General features: G+C 38.1%; 1 long non-coding RNA gene across 1 annotated transcript in view; it reads right to left on the bottom strand.

The window, feature by feature from the left end:
- Positions 1–18,860, bottom strand: part of LOC106994772 (uncharacterized) — a 170,256-nt gene extending 151,396 nt beyond the window's left edge. Inside the window, exon 1 of the long non-coding RNA XR_013416421.1 lies at positions 18,607–18,860. This is a non-coding gene — a long non-coding RNA (uncharacterized LOC106994772). The remainder of the gene's footprint in view (positions 1–18,606) is intronic.
- Between the last annotated feature and the right edge of the window lie 924 nt (positions 18,861–19,784).

Raw genomic sequence — 19,784 nt, 5'->3', positions numbered from 1 at the left:
ACAAAAACAGATAAATTGGGCTTTATTGAAATTTAAAGCATATGTGCTTCAGGAAAACAATCAAGAGCATGAAAAGACAACAAAAAACGAGACAAAATATTTGCAAGTTGTTATCTCATAAGGAACTTGTACCTTGAATATATAAAGAACTTTTACAACTCAATAATAAAAAGACAAGTAACCCAATCAAAGTTAAATAAATACATATTTCTCCAAGAAACATATACAAATGGCCAATAAGCACATAAAGGGATGCTCAACATTAGTCAATAAGACATTGCAAATCAAAACCATGATGAATGTCATTTTATTTCCACCAGGATAACTAAAACCAAAAAGATAAAAGCCAGCCAAGTACTGGTGAAGATTAGAGAAATTGGAACTCTATACATTGCTGGTGGGATTATAAGATGGTTCATCCATTTTGGAAAATTGTTTACCATTTCCTCAAAATATTAAACATAGAGTTATCATATGACCCAGCAACTCCACTCCTAGGTGTATTGCCATGAGAAATATAAACATATGTTACACAAATCCTTGTATAAAAATGAATATTTATAGCCTCATTATTTATTACAGCCCCAAAGTGGAAAGAACAAAACATCCATTACCTGATGAATGAAAAAAAATGTTATATATCTATATAATGGAATATTATTCAACAACTAAAAAGGAATGAAGTACTGAGACATGCTACAACATGGATGAACCTTGAAAACATAATGCTAAGAGGCCTTTCACAAAAGCACACATATTGTATAATTCCATTTAGAGGAACTGTCCAGAATAGGCAAATCCATAGGGACAGAGAACAGATGCGTTATTTCCAGGGACTAGGGTCAGGGATAATGGGGAGTGATTCCTAATGGATACAAGGTTTCCTTTGTGGGTTATGAAAGTGTTCTGGAATTGGATAATTGTGATGGTTGTATAACTCTACAACTCTGTGAACATACTAAAAACCAGCAAATTGTACACCTTTAAAAGGTAGACTTTTACGGTATATTAATATCTTACTAAAGCTATTATTGAAAAACAAATTAGGGGAAGTAAATAGGCAAAAATGATCATACTTAACTGCCCCCCTAAAAGTCCTTCTGTATTCTATGACCTTCCTCCTTTCTATCGTTCCTCATTCAGGCTGAGCTTTCCCTTCACTCTCTTTTCTCTTCCATCTTACTTATTCGGAGTCTCCTAGAATCATCAGCTTGGTTCACCCCGGGCTTTTGAAGGCCCTCTGCTTTGCCCCCTGTGCTTTGCATATGAGTACCCTGAATCACAGAGAGGACAGGTGACCCACCCAAGGCTTTGGAGTGAGGAAGTGATCAAGCAAGGGGATCTGCAATGAGAAGTTTTCTCTCTCTGGCCCCTCAGTGCTTCCTATTCACCTGCGAAGGAAAAGGGCCTGCTGAGGATTTAAGAATCCCCTGGATGGCCCTCCTTCCTGGAGAAGTTAACTAACTCATGGGTTAACTTCTGGGCCTTCCAGCCTAGACTTTTTTCTTCCTGGGCTCTCTCTTCCTCTTTCCTCTGTCCTCTGCCTCCCATTACATTTTCCTTTTCTCCCCAAACCTCTCTTCTACATCTTACCCTACCCACCTTTGACTCTAGCAGCTTTCCTCTGAACCTCCTTCCCTCCTCCACTTATCCCCACATTTCCTCCAGAAATCCCTGCTGATGCATCCCCAGGCTCACTCTCCCAATTCTGACAGTAGAACAAGAATATATAGGCAGTTTGGGCCATGTGTTATAATTATAGTTAATTGCCAAATTTCCTTGCTGCATATATAATGGATAAAAGTAGCAAGTAGTCTTTAACATGCATTATTAGCTTCTGAAGCTTCTTTATTCCTTGTACATATTTTATCTTCCTCCAAACACCTATGAGTATCATGAATAGCATCTAACAAACTTAGTTAAGCCTAAGAAAGTAACTGACACATAGACCATGAAAGTGAACATTTAACATCATTATACCACACACACACACACACACACACTCACTCATACTCATACTCACACTCAGAGAGAGCGAGAGAGACTTGAATGCCTGGCATTACCGTAATTTTTGTCTCTGTGAGTGATCTTGCCTGCTACAGCTATGAGAGTTTCCTAAAAACTGATTAAATTGATTGGATTAGAATAGTTTTAGCCCAGTTTCTCTTTATTTCCCCTCAGAAGTGGGAGTGAATGTGGGGCTCTCTCTGACACCTCATATTTCCAGGTTCTAGGCTCCAGGGGCAGAGAGTTGCTAATAGCCAAGTAATAAACCCATGTGCCTTAAGTAGGCTCTGGGGTGGAAAAACAGACAAGTTGGCTTCATACTAACAACAGAAGAAGCTTCAACTTGTCACCTTCTTCCATTGCCCCAGGACTGGCAGCAGGGTCAGTGTTATGAACATGTAGCCTGTGCAGTCACAGAGGTCCATATGCTTAGAACAACACCATGCTTGGTTTAATGCTCTGCTGTCACTGTCTTGAAATTCTTAATGATTTTTTAAGTGGGTGCCCTGCACTTTCATTTTTCATTGAATCCCGCAAATTATTTAACCAGTCATAGCCACAGTCACCTGTGAGAAGAGCGAGCATGTGCTAGGTCAGTATTTGGTCCTCTTCTCCCTCACCTCCTTGGTTTTGTAACAGATTTCTCTGATCTTCTCCTGCTCCTGATGTGGGGGATAGAAAGGTAAAAGGTAAGGGAGAGTTGAGAAGAATGTATTTTCCCAAGTACATAAATAATCAGTTGAGGGTCATCATTCTGTTCCCTAGGAAAGATGAGGGTTTTTTCAGCTTTTCTTTATAATTAAGGAGGAAAGAGTCAACCACGTAAGATGAGAGAATGAAGTGTGGTATGTGTATGTATGTGTGCATAGATTAAAGCAGTTGCATTTTCTATGTGTCAGAGACTACATCAAGAATTTTGTGTATGTAATCAAATTTATTCCTCAAGATGAACTATGAGGTAAATATTACTATTATTCCAACTTACAGATGAAGCAAATGATTCCTGGAAAAATTAAATAGGCAAGGTGGCCGAGCAAGATGGTAGAATAGAAGGCTCCACTGATCATTCTCCCTGTAAGGACACCAATTTAACAACAGTCTACACCAAAAAAAAAAAAAAAAAAAAAAAAAAAAAAAAAAAAAAGCACCTTCATAAGAACCAAAAATCAGGCGAGCATTCACAGTACTTGGTTTTAACTTCGTATTGGTGAAGAGGTAGGAAAAACAGTCTTGAATTGATGACACTACCCCTTCCCCATTTCCCAGCAGCAATGGCAAAGTGCAGACATTTCTGTGCTCTGGGGAGAGGGAGATCACAGCAATTGCGAGGCGTTGAACTCAGTGCTGCACTATTGTAACAGGAAATAAAACCAGACCAAACTCAGCTGATGCCTGCCCATGGAGGGAGCATTTAAACCAGCCCTGGAGTTCTTGAAAGTCAGTCTAGGCCACAAGGACTGCAATGCTTTGGCAAGTCCTAGTGCTGAACTGGTCCCAGAAACAACTGACTGGGGGAACACAGGACCTACTGAGACACCAACTGGGGCAGCTAAGGGAGTGCAGGCATCACTCCTTCCCTCACCACAGGCTGCACAGCTCTTGGCTCAAAAAAAAAGTCCCCTTTTCTCCAGTTGAGGAGAGGAAAGGGAAGAATAGAGAAGACTTTGTCCTGCATCTTGGAAACCAGCTCAACCACAGCAGGATAGGACACTGGTCAGAGTCATGAGGCCCTCTTTCCAGACAACATTTCTCGATACACCCTGGGCCAGAAGGGAACTGACTGCCCTGAAGGAAAGAACTCAGTACTGTCAGTATTCCTCACTTGCTAACTGAAGAGCCCTTGGGCCCTGAATAACCAGCAGTGATACCCAGGTACTACATTGAGGGCCTTGGGTGAGACTTGGAGACTTACTGGTGTTGAGTGAGACTCGGCACGTTCCCAGCTATGGTAGCTATGGGACAAGATTGCTTCCACTTGAGAAAGGCAGAGGGAAAAATAAAGAGGACTTTGGCTTGCACTTTATGTACCAGCTTAGCCACAGGGGTTTAGAGCACCAAGCAGGCTTATGGAGTCCCCACTTCTGGTACTCGGCTTTTTGATGGCATTTCTGGACCTTCCCTGAGCCAGAGGGGAGCCCACTGCTCTGAAGGGTGAGTCTCAGATTAGGCAGCATTCACTGCAAGCTGAATGAAGAGCCCTCAGGATATAAAAGGACATCAACGGTAGTCTAGCCATACTCCTCATGGGTTTCTGGTGGCAGTGGCCATGGGGTGAGGCTCCTCTGCCTTTGGAAAGGTGAAGTAAGAGTAGAAAGGACCACATCTTGTGGTTTGAGTGGCAGCTCAGTGACAGTAAAATGGAACACCAAGTAGACTTCCAAGGTTTTTAACTCTAGTCCCTGAATCTCAGATGGCACCTCTGGACCTACCTGGGGCCTGGGGAAACTTGCCACCCTGAAGAGAAGGACACAGGCCTAGCTGGCTTTAGCCACCTACTGATGGTAGAGCCTCAGGGCCTTGAGTGAACATAAGATATAGCCATGGAGTGGTTTTGGGTGAGACCCAGTGCTGTGTGGTTTCAAGCCTGACCCAGTGCAGTCCTGGTGGTGGTGACCATAGAGCTGCCTGTGTCAGTTCACTCCAGCTCCAGGTGGCTCAGAACAGAGAGAAAGACTTCTTTCATTTGGGAGAAAATAAAAATAAATAAATAAATAAACAAACAAACAAGAATCTATGCCTAGTAATCCAGGAAATTCTTCCAGATCTTGTCTGGAAGAGCATTCTTCCAGATGGTAAGACCATCAAGGTGTTACCTCTATGAGTCTTCAAGAACCACAGCATTACTGGGCTTGGCATGCCCTCTAAAGCAGATACAGCTTAGATCACAACACCAAGCTTCTTTGAATATATGGAAAGTCTTCTCGTGAAGCACAGGTAGAAACAAGCCCAGACTGGGAATACTACTATAAATACCTAACCCTTCAATGCCCAGATACTGAAGAACATCTACAAGCATCAACACAATCCAGGAAGACATGACCTAACCAAATGAACTAATTAAGGTACCAGGACCCAATTCTGGAAAAAAAAAACAGATATGTAACCTTTCAGACAGATAATTCAAAATAGTTGTGTTGAAGAAACTCAAAAGAAATTCAAGATAATACAGAGAAGGAATTCAGAATTATATCAGATAAATTGAACAAAGAGATTGAAATAATTTGAAAGAATCAAGCAGAAATTCTGGAGCTAAAAAATGCAATTGGATTACTAAAGAATGCATAAAAGCTTTTTAATAGCAGAATTGATAACGCAGAAGAAAGAATTAGTGAGCTTGAAGACAAGCTATTTGAAAATACACAGTCAGAGAAGACAAAAGAAATAATAACAGAAAATGAAACACATCAACAGGATCTATAAAATGGTCCCCAAAGGGCAAATCTAAGAGTTATTGGCCTTAAAGATGAGCTAGAGAAAGAGATAGGGGTAGGAAGTTTATTCAAAGAGATAATAACGAAGAACTTCCCAAACCTAAAGAAAGACATCAATATCCAAGTACAAGAAGCTTGTAGAACACCAAGCAGATTTAACCCAAAAAAGACTACCTCAAGGTATTTAATAATCAAATTTCCAAAGGTCAAGGATAAAGAAAGGATCCTAAAAGCAGCCAGAGGAAACAAACAAATAACATAAAATGGAACTCCAGTATGTCTGACAGCAAACTTTTCAGTGGAAACCTTACAGACCAGGAAAGAGTGGCATGACATATTCAAAGTGCTGAAGAAAAAATCTTTTACCCTAGAATAGTATATCCAGTGAAAATATTCTTCAGACATGAAGAACAAATAAAGACTTTCCCAGACAAGCAAAAGCTGATGGATTTCATCAACACCAGAACTATCCTACAAAAAATGCTAAAGGGAGTACTTCAGTCAGAAAGAAAAGCACATTAATGAGCAATAAGAAATCATCTGAAGCCACAAAATTCACTGGTAAGAGTAAGTACACAGAAAATCACAGACTATTATTACACTGTAACAGTGGTGTGTAAAATCCTCTTAAGTAGAAAGACTAAATGATGAACCAATCAAACATAATAACTACAACAACTTTTTGTTTGTTTGTTTGTTTGTTTTGAGACAGAGTCTCGCTCTGTCGCCCAGGCTGGAGTGCAGTGGTGCGATCTCTACTCACTGCAAGCTCCACCTCCCAGTTTCACACCACTCTCCTGTCTCAGCCTCCTGAGTAGCTGGGACTACAGGCACCCACCACCACGCCTGACTAATTTTTTGTATTTTTAGTAGAGATGGGATTTCACCCTGTACAGTAACTTTTTAAAGATAGTACAATAAAATATAAATAGAAAAAAACAAAAACTTAAAAAGCATAGGCATGAAGTTAAGGTGTAGAGTCCTTATTAGTTTTCTTTTTGCTTGTTTATATGTTTATGCAAACAGTGTTAACTTGTTATCAGCTTAAAATAATGGGTTATAAGATAGTATCTGCAAGCCTCATGGTAACCTCATACCAAACATATGCAATGGATAAATAAGAAAATAAAAAGCAAGAAACTAAATTATATCACCAGAGAAAATTACCTTCATTAAAAGGAAGACAGAAAAGAAAGAATAAAGAAAGGGAAGACCACAAAACAACCAGAAAACAAATAACAAAATGGCAGGAGTGAGTCCTTATTCATCACTAATAACACTGACTATAAATAAATTAAACTCTCCAATCAAAAGACACAAAGTGGCTGAATGAAGGAAAAAGCAAGATCCAATGTTCTGTGGCCTGCAAGAAACACACTTCACCTATGAAGACACATATAGACTAAAAATAAAAGGATGGAAAAAAATATCCCACAGCAATGGAAACCAAAACAGAAAAGGAGTAGCTACACTTAGACAAAATCAATTTCAGAGAAAAACTGTCAGAAGGGACAAAGAAGGTCACTATATTATGATTACAGGGTCAGTTAAGCAACAGGAAGTAACAATTTAAAATACACATGCACCCAACACTGGAGAACCCATATATACAAAGCAAATATTATTAGAACTAAAGAGAGAGACACACTCCATACAATAATAACTGGAGACTTCAACAATCCACTCTCAGCATTGGATGTGTCTACCAGACAGAAAATCAACAAAGAAACATTTGAACTTAATCTACACTATAGATCAAATGGATCTAACAGATATTTATGGAACGTTTTATCCAATGGCTAAAGAATACACATTGCTTACCTCAGCACATGGATCATTCTCAAGGACAGACCATATGTTAGGTTATAAAACAGTCTTAAAATGTTTTTAAAAATTAAAATAGTACCAAACATCTTTTCTGACCACAAGGGAATGAAACTAGAAGTCAATAACAAGAGGAATTTTGGAACTGTATGAACATGAGGAAACTAAACAATATGCTCCTGAATGACCAGTTGATCAATGAAGAAATTAAGAAGGAAATTGAAAAATTTCTTGAAACAAATGATAATGGAAACACAACATATCAAAACCTATGGGATACAGCAAAAGTAGCACTAAGAGGGAAACTTATATGAGCCTGATCAAAAAAGAAAAAAAAAAAAAACTTCACGTAAACAACCAAACAATGCATCTTAAGTAACTAGAAAAGCAAGAGCAAAACAAATCCAAAATTAGTAGAAGAAATAATAAAGATCAGAAGAGAAATAAATAAAATTTAAAAGATGAAAACAATACAAAGATCATAAGATAAAACAAAAGTTAATTATTTGAAAAGTTAAACAAAATGGACAAATCTTTAGCCAGACTAAAAATAAGAAACAAGATCAAAATAAATAAAATCAGAGATGAAAAAGGAAACATTATAACTGATACCACATAAACTCAAAGGATCATTAGTGGCTGAACAACTATATACTATAAATTGGAAAACCTAGAAGAAATAGACAAATTTCTAGACATATACAACCTACCATGATTGAACCAGGAAGAAATCCAAAATCTGAACAGACCATAACAAGTAATGAAATCAAAGCTGTAATTAAAAATCTCTTAGTAAAGAAAAGCATGGGACTCAATGACTTCACTGCTGATTCCATGAAACATTAAAAGAATACCAATCTTACACAAACTAATCCAAAAAAATACAGGAGGAGGGAATACTTCCATACTAATTCTATGAAGGCGGTATTACCCTGATACGAAAACCAAACAAAGACACATCAAAAACAACAAAACTACAGGCCGATATCTCTGACAAATACTGATGCAAAAATCCTAAACAAAATACTAGCAAACTCAATTCAATAATACATTAAGGAGATTATTTATCATGGCCAAGTAGGATTTATTCCTGGAATGAAAAAAAATTGCTCAATATAAACAAATCAATCAATATGACACATCACATGAATAAAATGAAAGATAAAAACCACATTATCTTTTCAATTGATGCTGAAAAACTTTTGATAAAATTAAATATTCCTTCACAGTAAAACTCTTAAAAAACTGGATATATCAAAACAGCATGGTACTGGTACCAAAACAGAGATATAGATGAATGGAACAGAACAGAGCCGTCAGAAATTATACCACACATTTACAGCCATCTGATCTTTGACAACCCTGACAAAAACAAGAAATGTGGAAAGGATTCCCTATTTAATAAATGGTGCTGGGAAAATTGACAGCCATAAGTAGAAAGCTGAAACTGGATCCTTTCCTTACTCCTTATACGAAAATTAATTCAAGATGGATTAGAGACTTAAATGTTAGACCTAAAACCATAAAAACCCTAGAAGAAAACCTAGGCAATACCATTCAGGACATAGGCATGGGCAAAGACTTCATGTCTAAAACACCAAAAGCAATGGCAACAAAAGCCAAAATTAACAAATGGGATCTAATTAAACTAAAGAGCTTCTGCACAGCAAAAGAAACAACCATCAGAGTGAACAGGCAACCTACAGAATGGGAGAAAATTTTTGCAATCTACTCATCTGACAAAGGGCTAATATCCAGAACCTACAAAGAACTCAAACAAATTTACAAGAAAAAAACAAACAACCCCATCAAAAAGTGGGCAAAGGATATGAACGGACATTTCTCAAAAGAAGACATTCATACAGCCAACAGACACAATGAAAAAATGCTCATCATCACTGGCCATCAGAGAAATGCAAATCAAAACCACAATGAGATACCATCTCATACCAGTTAGAATGGCAATCATTAAAAAGTCAGGAAACAACAGGTGCTGGAGAAGATGTGGAGAAATAGGAACACTTTTACACTGTTGGTGGGATTGTAAACTAGTTCAACCATTGTGGAAAGCAGTATGGCGATTCCTCAAGGATCTAGAACTAGAAATACCATTTGACCCAGCCATCCCATTACTGGGTATATACCCAAAGTAGTATAAATCATGCTGCTATAAAGACACATGCACACGTATGTTCACTGCAGCACTATTCACAATAGCAAAGACTTGGAATCAACCCAAATGTCCATCAGTGACAGACTGGATTAAGAAAATGTGGCACATATACACCATGGAATACTATGCAGCCATCAAAAAGGATGAGTTCATGTCCTTTGTAGGGACATGGATGCAGCTGGAAACCATCATTCTCAGCAAACTATCACAAGAACAGAAAACCAAATACTGCATGTTCTTATTCAAAGGTGGGAATTGAACAATGAGATCACTTGGACACTGGAAGGGGAACATCACACACCAGGGCCTATTGTGGGGAGGGGGGTGGGAGGAGGGATGGCACTGGGAGTTATACCTGATGTAAATGACGAGTTGATGGGTGCTGATGAGTTGATGGGTGCAGCACACCAACATGGCACATGTATACATATGTAACAAACCTGCACATTGTGCACATGTACCCTAGAACTTAAAGTATAATAATAATAAAAAAAAACTGGATATAGAAGAAACATACCTTAACATAATAAAAGCCGTACGCAAAAACCCACAGGTAGTATCATACTGAACAGGGAAAAACTGCAAGTCTTTCCTCTAATACCTGGAACATGTGACGGATTTCTACTTTCACCTCTGTTGTTCAACATAGTACTGGAAATCCTAGAAAGAGCAACCAGACAAGTGAAAGAAATAAACGAAAATTGGAAAGGAAGAAGTCAAATTATCCTTGATTGCAGAGGATATAATCTTACATTTGGAAAAACCTAAATACTCCACCAAAAAACTATTAATACTAATAAACGAATTCAGTAAAGTTGCAGGATACAAAATCAGTATACAAAAATCGGTAGCATTTCCATATGCTAACAGTGAACAATCTAAAAAAGAAATTTAAAAAGTAATCCCATTAACAACAGCCACACATAAAATTAAATACCTAGGAATTAACCAAAGAAGTGAAAGATTGCTATAATAAAAACTACAAAATACAGATGAAAGAAATTAAAGAGGACTATGGAAAGATATTCCATGTTCATGGATTGGAATAATCAATATTGTTAAAATGTCCATATTATCCAAAGTAATCTACAGTTTCAATGCAACCTCTATCAAAATACCAATGACATTCTTCACAGAAATAGAAAAAAATCCTCAAATTTATATGGAACCACAAAAGACCCAGAATAGTTTAAATCATCCTAAGCAAAAGGAACAAAACTGGAGGTATCACATTATCTGACTTCAAATTATATTACAGAGCTATAATAACAAAAACAGCATGGTAGTGGCATGAAAACAGACACATAGACAATGAACAGAATAGAGAACTCAAAAACAAATCCACACACCTACAATGAACTCATTTTTGACAAATATGCCAAGAATATGCACTGAGGGAAAGATAGTCTCTTCAACTGAGACTTGGAAAACTAAATATCCATATGCAAAATAATGAAACTTGACCCATATCTCTTGCCATGTACAAAAATCAGATCAAAATGGACTAAAAACTTTAATCAAAGACCTCAAACTATGAAACTACTACAAGAAAACATTGGAGAAACTCTCTTGGACATCAGTCTGAGTGGAAATTTCTTGAGTAATATCCCACAGCATAGGCAACCAAAGCAAACATGGACAAATGGGATCAGATCAAGCAAAAAAGCTTCTGTACAGCAAAGAAAACAATAAACAAAGCTAAGAGACAATCCACAGAATGGGAGAAGATATTTGCAAACTATCCATTTGATTAATAACCAAAATATATAAGGAGCTAAAATAACTCTATAAGAAAAAAATCTAATAATCTGATTTAAAAATGGACAAAAGGTTTGAATGGACATTTCTAAAAGAAAACATGCAAATGTCAAATAAGCATATAGAAAGGTACCCAACATCATTGATCATCAGAGAAATACCAATCAAAACTACAATCAGATGTCATCTCACCCCAGTTAAAATGTCTTATATCCACCAGACAGGCAATCACAAATGCTGATGAAGATGTGGAGAAAAGGGAACCTTACTATACTGTTGGTGGGAATGTAAATTAGTACAACCACTAAGGAGAACAGTTTAGAAGTTCCTCAAAAACTAAAAATAGAACTACCATATGATCCAACAATCCCACTGCTGGGCATATACCCAAAAGAAAGGAAGTCAGTATACTGAAAAGATATTTGCATTCCCATGTTTCTTGCAGCACTGTCCACAATAGGCAAAATTTTGGAAGCAACCTAAGTATCCATCAACAGATGAATGGATTAAAATGTGGTACTTATACACAACGTAGTACTATTTAGCCATAAAAAAAAAAAAAAAAAAAGGATGAGATCCTGTCATTTGCAACAACATGGATGGAACTGCAGCTCATTATACTAAGTGAAATAAGCCAGGCATAGAAAGACAAACATCACATGTTCTCACTTATTTGTGGGAGCTAAAAATTGAAGCAATTGAACTTACGGAGATAGAAAGTAGAAGGATGGCTACCAGAGGCTGGGAAAATTAAAAACAAAATAAAAATAAATAACTTGACCTAGATCACATAGCCAGCAAGAGGCACAAGTGGGCTGACCCTAGATCCAGTCTAAGTACAAAATCCATGTGTTGCATTGCTAGGCTATGCAGCCTGGGCTAGGGGTCAGTTAGCACATAATTTCCGTGGGAAACAACTATTGAGTGCTTACCATGTGTCAAACATTTTGCATCTTTTAACTCACTTAATCTTTGCAATACTTTGTGAGATAGATTTTTTTATTATTTCCATTATACGTATGAGGAAACTGAGGCACAGAGAGTTTAAGTAAATTTCCCAAGGTTTCACAGCTAGTAAGTGGTGGAAACAGATTATTAAATCATACTATCTAGCTCAAGACTCCAGACGTTTAACCATTACCTTATACTGCTTCTGTGTGGGAGAGATTACCTAATAGAATATCATCGAAGTTTTCTTCTGAGCACAAAGTAGTATAAAAAAAATACCAGTTTCTTTCTTTAAAATCAGCCCTTCTCTTAAATTGACTAAGGGTTGTAATATTCCAATAAGAGAATACCCCTACATCATTTCCAAGGTCTACCACACAGGGACTGACAATCAACAATCCTCCCCTTAGCAGTCACCATGGCCTTATCTCCTGCCTTCCTCTCCAAAATTTGTCTACCAGCCCATGAAGATATCCCTTGAAGATCTCTTTCCTGCTCCCTCAGTCCTTAAGGGTATCTTAGCAGCAATCCTTGACTTTATTAATATAAGAACCACTAGGAAATGGACATTCAGCCCACACAGGATGACTGCTGTCTCCTCACTTACCCCACTTTGTCACACCATCCTTTCTCTGGCCTGGAGCCTGTTCATCTAGAAAAGGAACAGCTCACTGAGAACAAGAGCCACAGCCTGGGAGGGACAGTGACCAAATGGGAGGATTTTCGTATGAATAAGATGACCTTCAGGTTTTCCTGTGTTTTCTCATCCCATCATCTTTACCCAGTGTTTTCTTCAGTGAGCACGTTTCTTCATGAGAAAAGAGTCCTGCTTTCTCTCCCCGGAACGGCCACAGTGCAGGAAACCACACACTGACCTATATGCAAAATTGACCTTGACATATGTGGTTTAGAAATGTACCAGTCAAGCAGGGGTTGGGTTCCTAATCTTAGCAATATCACTGGACTGTTTTGCTGGTTTTTCATGAGAATTTTACAGACAGAAGGGGTTTTTCTTCACTGGGGTGTGGAGGAAAAAGAAGAATGAAGAAGGGGAATTATTTGTGACATTCACCTCTCACTCTACCAGATGATTGGTAAAATAATGTGAAAGGATACCACTGAATAGTATGAACAGTTCTGGCCCCCAGAATTGACAGAATTACTATTATGTCATATTCAAAGACACATTGGATTATTTTTCCTCCAAAACACCTACAGTATGCCTATAAAAGATTCTCAATAGGTGCATAAATTACTACTGACTTTTGTTTGTTTCTATGAATTGCATAGATGTACTTTTGCTCCCTACTTTCCAGGCTAGACTATAAGCTCCTTGAAGGAAGAAACTGATTCATAATTCTGTTGCACAGTCCATTATACATTTCACAATTCTGGGCATATTATAGGAATCCACAATCAAAGATCTCCTAGAAGAATCTAGGAGAAATAGATGCCATCAAGAGTACACCTTCCTCAGAGTACTTGGGCTAACTCAGAACCTTGTCAGATTTTCAGGGTACAAGCTATTGGTTTGTTAAGCTATCCTGAGATGAAAAAATGCTTGTGTTTGGGGCTTACTGTAAGAAAAGGGAATCTGACATCAGCCTCTTCAAAAAAGACATTTAATTGTACAAGAATTATAAGTGAATGAATAAACTGAGGTATGTGTACCCTTTGTCTCTCAGAGAATTCTGGGTTTGGTAATGCTTGAGGTATACACCACATCCTTAAGGCCCAAAAGAAGTTGAGAGTAGTAAACACCAACTATCATATCCCACGTCTTTTTAAATAAAAAACTCTAACATTTGCACATAATTTTATATTTTTCAGTCTTTTCATATCCATTTTCAAATTTGAGTTCATATTGATTTTATGGGTTAGGGCAGGGAAACACACACAGAGAGAAATTGATTTCTCAAATGTCAAAAAGTTCAGAAAAACTAAGATAAAAATCTTAATGCAGTATTTTTCCTTCACAGCCATCCACTTCATTTGCAGACATTCCTTTAGGCAATCTATTGAAAATAATACCTTGAGTATGAATTTCAGCTTACAGTTTACAAAGCACATACATTATGTCATTATACATACCATTGTACATGGTATGTCACTATACAACTCTAGTTGTGTTAGCTCATTCCGGTCACATTAAATCCTGGTTGTAGTAAATCCCCCCAGACTCCAGTGCGTTTTATTTCTTTTTTGACTGTGGTCATTCTTGACTGTAGTCCACAACTTCTAATTTGTCATCTTCAGTTTGTTTATAATATGAAGAAAATTTTCTATTTTCTGACTTTGTGTCTCATCAAGTTATTTGCTTTTACTCAAGTTATCTTCCACTTGTTTAGACCAATCTGAGTGGGGAATGTGTGTGTGTGCGTGTGTGTGCATGTGTGTGTACATGTGTACATCTGTTTTGACAACCATGTAGCATCTGTTTATTTGGTTTTTGGCTTATTTATTATTTTCATCTTACCAAAATCTGGATTGTACATGTAGTATCAACACATTTCTGTGTTAGATTTTCATGCTTCAAGGATTTTTTAAAAATGGTTCTGTATTAGAGTTACCCAAAAGCAGACACCGAAACAAGCAGTTGGGTACAAGTAGTTTATTTTGAGAGGTGATCTAAGAAACACAAGTGAGAAAGTGGGAAAAACGAAACAAGGAAAAGAGAAAAGCCAATAAGGAATATATTAACAAGTGGGTTATCAGTGTGGGCAACTGGGGCTGAGCTCTCCCGGGCACCTTATGAGAAACCATATGTAACGTGTGTCAGGAATCCTACTCCCCCTTCCCCAACACACACAAACACTTCTGGATAGCACTTGCTTGTTTTGATGGTTGATCTCAGAGACGAGGAACAAGGCTAATGTCAGGAATCCAGATGGTGCTCATATTTGTCACGAAAGACTCGCTAGCATGAGCTCATTGGTCTAAACAAGACTTTGCCAGAACTGGAAAAAGTTCACTTCTTCCCTCAGAACCTAAATGTCTCACATGTGATGAAAATAGTCAATTTTCTGGCCCATGAACTGAGATCTCCCTCTTCTTAGACTCAGTCTTCATATGGTGAGGCAAGCCAACATCAAGATCAGAGAATTATTAAGGGCAACTTAGCGCCAACCTCAAGTGCAATACCACTTGAGAATAAACTCAAAATGGAGTAAATCTAACAATAAACTTAGCAAAAAGCCTCTTTATAAAGTTTGGCTTAAAGGAAAGTGGCCTGCTCTGTCCCAGTTTGGGCGAAGTTTTCCAGATACCCGTGAGCTCATGCTCGAGCTTCTGCCTGACGACATGAGCACAATCTGGGTTTCTGACATTGGGCTTTTCCCTGACATATGAGATCATAAAGGATGATATGGGGCAATAAATTTAGTCATTTCTAGTACCTTTCACAGAAAAATTATCATCTTGGGAAACGTTGCCTTGTTTAGGTCTATGAGTAGCTGAGTGATATCCTATATCACCTGTAGATCCTTATCTGAAGTTCCTTCTGCCATTAGAAAACGTATTTATTCTAATGACATAACTGAAAATGAAGCTGAGAATCTTGAAGCTTTCCTTTTTGGCAGCTACGCTGGTTTCTGTTTGGAGACTGTCATTTATGTACCCCCTTGTGGAGCTATAATCTTACTGCAATATCTCATTGCCACGTTAACATATGCACCGTACAACATAAATGTCAGCTCTTAGGGGAAAACATATCTGACAAAAAGGATCAAAATAAGAGAAAAATACTGACAAGAAGACAAAAAATTTTTCCTTCCAGAATTAACCAGAAAATGGTAACAAAGAAAGTAAACAGACGTTAACATTTACACATAAAAGGGCTTTGCCATATGATGTAATCCAAGGCATTGCAGGAAAATACGTAAGTGCAAGTTCTCCCTAGAGGACCCTAGGTTAGTGACCCACTGTTTCTGTTTCTGTTTCTGTTTCTGTTTCTGTTTCTGTTTTGATTAAGAACTGAGTCTCAATGTACCAGGTAAGGTATTTTTCACAAGCACCTCATATAATCTTCATGAGAAATTAATCGAGTATTATTGTACTAAATTTACATATGATAAAATGAAGCGCAGAAACATTAAATGATTCAGCTAAGGTCACACAACCAGAAAGAGCCAAAGCTGGGACTGTCAGAAACTCAGCTGAGAGAGAGAGAGAGACAGAGACAGAGACAGAGACAGAAAGCTGAGTGGCCAAGTATCAGAGCAGCCTATTAAAACAACCAGTCAAAAATGACAGGATTCAGCTTTTCATCACACGCTGCAATGGCATAAAGAAGAGGCTAAAACTGTTGGAGGCACTGACTCCCACGTTCCATTTTTCCCAACAGAAAGGCACACCAATTAAGAGTCAGATGGATCATCATAGACATGAGAAGAGGAGTGCTAGGGAGGGAAGAGGAGAAGGGCTAGCAGCGGGAAGAATCCTGAGTATTGAGTCAGAATGTGGAAAAGTGTCTTCAAGGTTTTTCCCTCCTCCTGCATAAGAAGCTTTCAGCAGAGGAACCTGAAGAACGCCTCTGTCAGGGGTGTCAGAGACCTTGGAATGAAGGTTCCTGGGTTAGGAAGGTAAATACGTGAAAGAGCATGATTGGCTGGAGGACCTGAGTCCTTGACTGCCACTCTCTCCTGAGGCTGCAGTGCATTGGCTGTAAAGTCTAGTGTGGGGAAGGCAGCTTTCCCCACAAGGCCTGCCAGGTAAAGCCATTGTAATTGCCTATGGTCAGGCCTGAATATGCACACATGGATTTTAACCAGGTGCTGAACTCTTCAGGGATTTCTTCTGAGGACTTGAGATTGTAGTTTAATTTCATTCCCGCTGCACTGGGACTAATTCCCACACATGGGGACACCATCTCTTTGTGTCTGTCCAGAATGGCATAAGCAGATTACTACTCAAATTGTCACAGAAATATTTTACATATGAGTACAAGAAAAGGAAGAAACAAGGTAGAAGAGGAAGCAAAATGGCAGAAGTGATTTTTTTTTTTTTTTAGATTTGAGAACAGTAATGGTTATTATGGCGAATTAAGGATAAATAAGCAATTGTTTAAAAACTTTCTTTGTCATGGTTCCAGATACATCACTCTCCTTTCTTCCTCCCAATTTCAGATCCTTTAATTCTTAACCCAGTGGACCAATCATGAAGTAACTGGTAACAATTCTTAAATGAAAAAATATTCGTATAACATGAAATTTAGATCTTCCTATGTTTGTAGAACATACTGAATTCATGTAGAATTCATCAACTCCTCTCACTCTTTGATGGATACATGACAGTGAAGCTTTCTGAAGCCTACTTTGATAACTGTCAAGTAGCCAACCCTCACTAAGAATCATGTCTTGTAAATTTTTCCCTAAATTCTTCCTTTTTAAATCACTTCCTTATGAAAACAAAATTATCTTCTGGCTATTTGAAATGATAGAGAATAACACTGAATATTTAAAATGTTATCAGATAAAAGATCCAACTTGAGTTCAGCTCTAAAACTATAAGCTCTTCATTGGCTTATTTTATCTTCCCAAGGCTATTATGCCAAACTCACATCTTTTCTGATCCTCTACCCCTGAAGATTATAGTCACTTCTCAGTTGCTTCACTTCCAAAATAACATTCCTTTAAAAAATCACAGTTGCTTCACTTACAAAATAACATTCCTTTAAAAATCACAGTCAGCAAGGACTTGTGAGAGATTGTGTAGCCCCTCTGAAGTCCATAAAAGTAACAGTAAAAATTATTTGCTGCTACATGGGTAAAGACAGCATTTGAATTGTCTTCTTCAAATAGAGATATCCTTCAAATGGAAAATTAGAGTAACCTTGCCTCACTCTGACTACCCTCACACCCAAATTCAGCTTATTAGAAAGAAGTCAGTAAGGCAAAGGGAAGAGAAGTTTGCATCTCCACAATCTTCTTACATGTAGTGAGTTACTAGTAGGTTGGTGCAAAAGTAATTGTGGTTTTTGCCACTTCATAATATAAAGTGCTGAATGCAAGGTGTGTGTGTGTGTGTGATGTAGAGAAATAGCCATTAATATAAGATGGCCATTGAGAGCCATAATGGTATCAAGAAATGTTTAAGTTTGCTTATGGCTTTGCTCCCCCTTCCTATAGGATCCTGTCTCTGTACTTGAGCCAGCCAATTAAGAGTCAGCTTGTTGACACACGTTAAATATGTGGTAATAAAGAAATGAGAAGAAAATAGTTTGCACAGTCCGAGTCAACGCTCATATTTCAAAAGAGAAACAAAGAATACAACTGGCCATATGTAATCCAAATCCTCCCACCTTACTTCTCAAATAAAAGCAGATAGCTGTCACATAAGTAATGCCCTTCTCTCAAAGACTATTCCTTCACTTTGATTAGGTTGACTCCCACCAAGAATTTGTGATGGAACACATCACTGGACATGCAATATTCACATAAAATAAATAAGAATGTTCATGAAGCTCACCGTTTTGAAGGAGTGGGTGCCAAGTGACCTATTATTTCTAGAGCCAGATGCCCCTGCGTCGCTGGATTCTGCCATCTTCTGCCCTTTACAAGCAAAAAAGTCTCTTGTTTCCTTCTCAGCACCACCATGGCATTCTCTTATCCGTGTTTTTATCCCCTCTTCCACCTCCTTTCACTGTTTTCACTCTTTGCCTTCTTTTCAGCCTCCTCCACTTCTCCAAGCAGGCTTCACACTCTTCTCTCTGCCAGTGTAAGGAGGCACAAATCCCAGCTGGCACATATCATTCCAATAGGCTCCATCTTGATTGCCTGGTAACAAAAATAAAACAAAACATAAACAACACAGTCACATTCTGTTCAAGAAAGATTAGGTCATTCACTTTTCAGAAGGATATGTATTATTTCTCCCCAAATCTCTGCAGTTACTTCAACCCAAAATGTGAGGAAGAAAATGGAGCTGGCCTTGCGTGAGAGCAGTGGACCTCTTCAGTATAATTTGGGGCCCTAGAGGGAATCCTAGGGGTTGCTGGAGGATAGTTGGGACCTGAATAAGACAAAATAAATGATATCGAATCACAGAGCTACTGAAAACTTCAGAGATGACCTGAGCCAATAGTTTAATTTTTACAGATGAGAAAACAGAGTGCCGTAGACAAAAGAGACTGTTCAAGATCATCTTACTGGTTACAAGCTGCCAAGAGTTAATTGTCCAATGTAGCCATGTTTTGTTTTGCTTTTTAATTGTATGCTTTCTGCAAAAAAAGAAGACATACTGTTAACACCAAACCAACTATATACTATATACCATATAACCAGACCCCCTCTTTACTTTCACCCTAATAACTATACCTTGTTTTTACCCACTCCATATCTAGCCATTCTATCTTATATCTGAGATACATGTGATATTCTAACCCTCTAATTTTATCTCCTTGTTCTAGTAATTTTAGAAGTGACTTCTGATCCCTCACCTGGCTCTGACTTCATCCCTGGTATTGATTCCCTCTCTGCTCAATCCTCCAACTCAACGCATGATGCAAATAGTTCTCATTCTCCATTTTCAGCTCCTTATCTCCATCCACTCCATAGGGCATCCAGAAACTGATATAGCTCTGCTCCTCAACCCCAGTCTGAGCTTATAAAAAACCCCACGGGATGACACACTTGAAGGGCCTCAAG

The sequence above is a fragment of the Macaca mulatta genome, chromosome 1 (assembly GCF_049350105.2).
Source record: "Macaca mulatta isolate MMU2019108-1 chromosome 1, T2T-MMU8v2.0, whole genome shotgun sequence".
In the NCBI taxonomy this organism is placed as follows: domain Eukaryota; kingdom Metazoa; phylum Chordata; class Mammalia; order Primates; family Cercopithecidae; genus Macaca; species Macaca mulatta.
Note: the sequence above shows the minus strand (reverse complement) of the source record. Positions and strands in the feature narration are given on the sequence as shown.